Source organism: Lactuca virosa, chromosome 9 (assembly GCF_052849685.1).
Source record: "Lactuca virosa cultivar CGN04683 chromosome 9, Lactuca_virosa_CGN04683_v6, whole genome shotgun sequence".
Taxonomy (NCBI): Eukaryota; Viridiplantae; Streptophyta; class Magnoliopsida; order Asterales; family Asteraceae; genus Lactuca; species Lactuca virosa.
In genome coordinates, this window is record NC_136434.1 from 152,023,962 (window position 1) to 152,031,799 (window position 7,838).

The window sequence follows — 7,838 nt, forward strand, 5'->3', positions numbered from 1 at the left end:
TGTTGGTCAATAGATCCATGATGACCCATATAGCGTCGAAACCCTTTGCCGTTCTCGGCAATTTGGTGATGATGTCCATCGTGATCTGCTCCCATTTCCACACGGGAATCTCTAGAGGCTGCAACTTGCCATGTGACCTCTGGTGCTCGGCCTTGACCATCCTGCAGGTCAAGCGCCTCTCCACATATCAAGCGATCTCTCGCTTCATGCACGGCCACCAGTAACTCAAGCTCAGATCCCGATACATCTTAGTGGCCCCCGGGTGAATAGAGAAGCGAGACCTATGAGCCTCCTCCATAACAATCTGTCTGACCCCACCAGACATCAGAACCCAGACTAGACCGCAACGGGTCAACAATCCTCGGCTATCCTGCACAAACCGGGTGTTCTCACCCCTAATGCACTCAAGCTTCCAGTTCTCCTATCGCATACCCTCATCCTGAGCTTCCCTGATCAAGTTCATAAGTGGAGAATCCACTGATATCGTCATACACGTCACTGGAGTAGAAGATCCGACTGAATTGCAGCTCAGAGTGTCCGCAACCACGTTCGCTTTACCAGGATGGTAAAGGATCTCATAGTCATAATACTTGACCACGTGAAGCCACCTGCGCTATCTCATGTTCAGTTTCAACTGATCCATGATGTGTCTCAAACTCTTGTGGTCCGTGTATATGGTACAGCGGACCTCGCAGCGATAACGTCTCCAAATCTTGAGAGCGAATACCACCGTTCCCAAATCCAAATCATGCGTGGGGTATCTCTTCTCATGCGGCTTCAACTGCCATGACACGTAGGCTATCACTCGTCCTCTCTACATGAGGATCACTCCCAATCCCGTGATGGATGCATCACAGAACACCACAAAATCCTCTCCCTCCGAGAGAGTCTAGACTAGAGCCTCGCAAAGTCGCTGTCTGAGGGTCTCAAATGCCCTTTGCTTCTCAGGGCCCCACCGGAAATCCACCCCCTTCCTCGTCAGACGAGTGAGGGGTACTGCAACCTTGGAGAAATCCTGTATGAATCTCCGGTAGTACCCTGCCAATCCTAAGAAGCTCCTGATATCTGAGGGAGTTTTTGGAACCTCCCACTGCATAACGGCCTCGATCTTGGCCTGATCGACCAAAATCCCCTCCTGGTTAACGATATATCCAAGGCACTGAACCTCTCGTAACCAAAACGCGCACTTCAATAACTTGGCATAAAGACGTTCTCGTCTCAAAACTCCCAATAGCTCCCAAAGATGCTCCTCGTGCTGCTCTTTGGCCTTGGAGTACACCAAGATATCATCTATGAACACGATGACCGAGCGATCGAGCATCGGTCTGCATACCCGATTCATCAGGTCCATAAATACTGCAGGCGCGTTGGTGAGCCCGATCGGAATCACCACGAACTCGTAATGTCCATAACGAGTCTGGAACGCGGTCTTCTCCACGTCCTCCTCCCTAACCCTGACCTGATGGTACCCGGACCTCAGGTCTATCTTGGAGAACCAAGATGCTCCCTGCAACTGATCGAAAAGATCATCTATCCTTGAGAGTGGATAATGGTTCTTCACCGTCAACTTGTTCAACTCCCGGTAGTCAATGCACATCCGATGTGAACCATCCTTCTTCCTGACAAAGAGGATCGGCGCTCCCCACGGAGAACTGCTCAGACGAATGAACTGCTTGCCCAACAGTTCCTGCATATGTGATGATAGCTCCTGCATCTTAGGTGGTGCCAACCGGTACAACACCTTGGTGATAGGGGCCGCACCTGGCACAAGGTCGATCTTGAACTCGATCTGCCTCTCCAGAGGCACTCAGGGTAACTCCTCCGAGAACACGTCAACAAACTCCCTAACTACTGGAACCTCTGAAACCGAGGTCTGATCCCTAACCCGCGTATCCACCACATACACTAGATAACCCACACACCCATGCTGAATGTACTGCCGAGCCCTGGCAGCTGAGCAAAACCCTGATCCCAATCTAGTGCCCTCGCCGTAGATAACCAGTTCTCCCCCACTTGGGGTTCGAACTATCACCCGCTGACCCTCGCAGTCGATCATAGCACCGAAGCGACTAAGCCAGTCCATACCCACAATCACGCATACATCCCCCATGGGAATCAGAATCAGGTCTATCGGGAAAGATACCCCGAAGATCTCCAATACGCAACCCTGATTGACCAAAGAAGCGCAAATACCATGTTCGTTGGCGATAGAGACTCGCAACGGACACTCTAGCTCCCTTACTGGCAATCCGAACTCCTTACTAAATGACTGAGAGACAAAAGACCGACTCGCACCTGAGTCAAATAATACCAAAGTAGGTAAGGAATTCACTAAGAACGTACCTAATTATAGGTACAACATATAAGCATAAAACATATATAATCAATAAGATAAAGGGTACAAACATACCAGCAACCACATCCGGTGTTGTCCTGGCCTCCTCGGCTGTAGGCTGGAAGGTGCGTCCCCGAGCCTTCAGAGGCTCTGCTCTACCCTGACCCCCATCAGTAATCGTCAGTGTAGCCGGCGCTGGAGCCTGCGCCGGCCTGGCAGCGAGCTGTGGGCAGTTGGTCTTCACGTGACCAACCTGATGGCAGTGGTAGCAGATCCTCATATCCTGAACCGGGGGCTAGCTGGCGGCAATCCCTCACAATGTGCCCCTCCTTGCCGCATTTTCGGCACGTACTACCCGATCTTCAAACCCCAGAGTGACCCTTCTCGTACTTGCCACAAGTGCAGCCATGCTGGCCTCTCTACCTAGAATCAGCGGTCTTAGACCGCTTTGGCGCCGGTTGTGACTGTGTCGGGGCCTGTCGCTGCTCTCTCAACTACAACTCAATCTCTAGCTCACGCCGCCTAGCAGCCTCTTGTAACTCCAACAATGTATCACAATGCTGGGTAGCAACAAACTGGCGGATGTCAGTCTTGAGCATGCTCAGATAAGGTGTCATCTGAGCCTGCTCAGAAGCAAACTCCAGGCAAAACATCACCCTCTCAGTGAACATACGGGTGATCTCCGTCACCGACTCTGCATCTTGTCTCAAATCAAGAAACTCCTGAGCTAACCGCTCTCGCTTGACCCGTGGAATGTAGAGAGCGCGGAACATATCCTTGAACTGCTCCAAAGTAACCTCAGCTTTCTGCTCATCAGTATACGACCCTGTCATCAACCTCCACTAGCCTTTTGCCCTGGACCATAACAGGTTTAGGGCACATCTGACCTTCTGGTCAGTAGGACATGAACATGTGAAGAAACATCCCTCCACATTTGACAGCCACCTCATGGCTACAATTGGGTCTTGAGTCCCATCAAAAGTCGGGGGCTTCGTGTTATCGAAGTCCCGGTACTAAAATGCCTGATTGGCTCCTCCCCCTGCCGCCGTTACAGCTGCTGCGGTAGCCGTCTTAGTGAGGGCTGCATAGCGCTCATCGAAGTACTCCATCATGTCGGTCTTGATAGACCCAAACATCTCCGACAACTGATCCCGAAACATCACAACAACCTCATCATGCAGGATCTCCTGAATCCTGGCGTCCATCTCGTCTGACCCCATATGGATGATAGTCTCCGGGACTGTTGGTGCCTCCTGTCCGCCATCTCCTGATCCTGATCCGGATCCACTCACAAATCGCCTAGAAACCACCATGTTGAAAATATACCAGGAAGATATCATATATTCCGTATAATAATTTGGGAACCAATTCCCAATAAAACCCTAGGGGTTGTGATTTCCTTGCTACGCGTATGGGTCCTGTGCTTTTAGTAGTACGGGCCCATACTACCTTCCACACCTACCCATATTTGCCTCAAGTATCATCACAGCGCCTTAACACTATACGTAAGCATGGCGTGCGCTCAATCCTCACTCCTAGAGGAATGCTAAATATCTCATAACCGGCGGACTGATCCCACACACACATCCATGAAACTTCCACCAACCCTGCAACACTAGTGTATACTAGCCATACATAACGCTGGACCCTATAGACTTTCGAATACCTGATCCTACCCTAAGCCCTTCATCAGACAAGAACAGGAAATAAGGCCAAACCAAACATTCTTAGGCTATAAGATCTTAGTTATGTACAACTGTGATGCATACACTAAGCAACTACAGTAATGATGTCAATTTCATACGAGGAAAGCCCTAAGCTACCATGCATCATATAATCAGGAAATTCTATCATGCAATTCCTGAAGATCCCTAGTCTAGTACTAGCATGTCGTTCTAACATATCACAAAATTAAATAACCCGTAAGGTATTTTGGGGTCTACTTACTGGCTCCGGCTGATCGTACACTTGCATCCTCCTTTAGTATTTTCAAAACCATTTGAAAATCATTTTAAAAAACTTGTCGTTAGTTTGAGATTGGATACACATGATTGTTTCCTCCAATTCACTCGAATCAAGGCTCCGATATCAACGTGTAACATCCATAAAAGTTCACAAAAATTTAAAACTTTTTAAATCATCAAAAACCAGTAATTATTACAAAATTTTTTTAAAAATGGTTTCGTGTCAGAGTATCCCATAATCAAATCATAAAAACATAAGGAGGTGTACGATCACGCCTTCGCCTTCCCGCGATCATCAGAAGTACCTGAAACATAATCAACAACTGTAAGCCCGAAGCTTAGTGAGTTCCCCCAAAATACCAACGTCATACAAATATAACAATATCATATAAACAACATGCATAATGAGGTATCAGCCTGACTGGACCGCCTCACAGGCCATCAGTTTATCTGGACCGCTCTACGAGCCATCAGCACGTATGGACCGCCTCTCAGGGCCTGCAGCCTATCCGGACCGCTCGCCGGGCCTTTGGCGTGACGAGTATGCCCTAACAGGGTCTGAAGTCTCTCCGGTCCGCCCTGGGTATGTTGGCACAAGCACAAAGCATGGCTGCTTCAACCCAACCGCCATTCAAACAATCATGTGCACATAAATATCATACGCTAGCTATCATGTACAGATGGTCATACAGATCTAACAGATCACTAACATAGAAACCATCCTATAACCAGGAATCTGATCTAACAGATCACTCACATAGCAATCATCCTATAACTAGGATACCAATCTAACAGATCAGTAACATAACAACCATCCTATAACCAGGATACCGATCATACAGGGCCGACATTGGTGCTGTAGACCCTGTTGATATAGTGATAAGAACTCACCTCACGATGTCGAACTGTAGTGATAAGATCAAACTCCCGAATCACAACCACAAACTCAACCACCTTTAACCACCATAGGACCAAGTCCATCAAATCCCAAATTACCAAAATACCCTCAGAAGTCCAACTGGTCAACCCTTGGTCAAAGTCAAAGTCAACGGTCAAGGTCAACAGTCCATGTTGACCCAACTCGTCGAGTGTAGTTTACTGACTTGTCGAGTTCTTCCAGAACACGAGCAATCGTGAAAGCCCTATTTGACTCGCCGAGTTTCCAAACAACTTGTCGAGTCCATGCGGTGTCCAAAAGTCGGAAAAAACCCTAGCTAACTCGTCGATTCATCTCACTGACTCGCTGAGTCCATGCAGAAACAAAAAACTGCCAATATTCATCTGACTCCTCGAGTTGACCATGCAACTCGTCGAGTCCCTTTAGTCCATTTCTAATTCAGACGTTTTTAAGCTACCCCAAAGCTCCAAATTGTAGATCTAATTTCCTAAGGCATATTTACCACGTAAAGGTGCAAAGTTTACGTGCATGCAAGGCCTTAAAGGCCAAAACCAAGCTAAGGAGGAGGTTTAAGCCAAATAGAAGGGCCAAAGCTTGATAAATTCGATAACTTTATGACTACAAGGACTTAGAGGAGTCCAGATCTGAAGTTACAACTTCAGATCATGCCCAGTATCCGAAATAACCCACAAATATGCTAAGGATGGCCTTAAACCCATGAGTAAGGAGATCTAACACTAGAATGATCAAGGTAACAACTTGTTACCTTCAATGGAAGCCAAAATGGAGTAGGTATTGGATCTGCAAGCTTCTCCTTGATCCAAGCTCTTGAGTCTTCAAGCTTCTTGCACAATTGCACCAAAACACTCTTTTAGCCTCACAAACACTCGAGAACCAGGTTTAGACTGATTAGGGTTTCTTCTGTCCGTCAAAAGGTGGTAAGGGGCTAGAGGAAAGGACTTAAGGTCCTTTAAATAGGGTGCAAACCCTAAAACTTAGGTTTTCATATTCCAACTCCAACTCGTCGAGTAGGTCCCTTAAGTCACGCGGCCATATCCGATTCTACATGACGAGTTGGGGCATCCAACTCATCGAGTAGGCCCTTGCATATGAATATAAAGCTGTAAAATTTATACCTGGGATTCGGGGTGTTACAATTTCGAAAGAAAGTGGTATTTCAAAGAGACAAGCAAGAAAGAAAGTTTTTTGGCAAACCATTGAGTCTCGAAAGAAACCAAATGTTATGCTAAATAAATCATCTGAGCAGAAAAAGTCTAAATTGATTCAGACTTCTTTTCAAAAGAAAGTTGAAAATAAGAAAAATCCCGCTCTAAATAAAAAAGATATGTCTCCAAATATACCACAAAATGATTTTTCAACGTCTAAAACTCAAGAGTCAAAATTCTACTCCCAAACAAAAGGTCAAACATGAAATGCAAAGACGTTCACAAATCTTCAATCAACAAGGAATTTCAATTCAAATCAATAAACATGGTTTTCAAAAAATCATTTTTCAAGACAAAAACGATTTTTGAATAATCCAAAGAATGTTCAAAATCGTTTTTCTTCTCAAACGAAACCGATGTTTTCAAATCAACAGTTTGATAAATTCCATTCTAAAAGAAATGTGACTTTCATACCAAATCAACCATATTTTCCCAATCCTCCTACGAAACAATTTTCCAAAGTTTCGTATGTCAAAGGAAAGTCATATGTGAAAAACATTAACCATTGGCTCAAAGGAAAAGGGAAATCATTTCAATCAGGAAAGTTTTCTCAACAACAAAACAAGGATGCTGATGAAAAGTATCTGAATGAATCTTCGAATGAAAGTTCTTCATCCAAGGACTCGAATCCTTTAGTCAAACAATGGAGAGCTATTCCGAAAGCAAAGGTTAATGAGAAACGAACTGAGAAGTAAAAGGCGAAAGTCAGTGAAAATTCTAAACCTGCGAATGATTACATTTCTGTGCCTTTAACTAATGAAGTTAACTTAATTGATAGTCTCAAATCTAAAGTTAGTAATTGGATCATAGGATCTTCTTTTCCTAACCTTTTTCAATCTAAAAACCAAGGACCCAAACAGCCTTGGGGACCTAAATTCTTTCATTGATTGCAGGTTTTGTGTGACGAACAACATGATGACAAATGGTATATTGATAGTGGTTGCTCTCGCCACGTGACTGGAAAGAAGGAAAACTTGCATGATTATCGAAGTCTAGATAATGCTGGAGTGTTGAAGTTTGGCAATAATAACAAATGTCAAGTCAAAGGATATGGAAAAGTAACAAATGGGAAATTCACAGTGAACTCGTAGCTTATGTCGAAGGTCTTCAACATAACTTGATAAGTGTTTTGCAACTTGTTTTGGGCACTGGCAATCAGCTAGTGTTTAATGAAGAAGGAAGCGTGATTTTGAACATAAATACAAAGGAAGTTTTGCTTAAATCAAAAAGAAAATCTGATATGTTTACTCTCGACCTCAAACCAAATGTTAGGATTCCCTCGGTGTGCTTACTTTCGAAAGCTTCATTTGATGTTAGCTGGCTCTGGCATCGAAGACTTTCTCATTTGAATTTTCGAAATCTGAATAAATTGGTGGTAAATAATCTTGTTAGAGGTTTAACTGTGTTAAAATTTG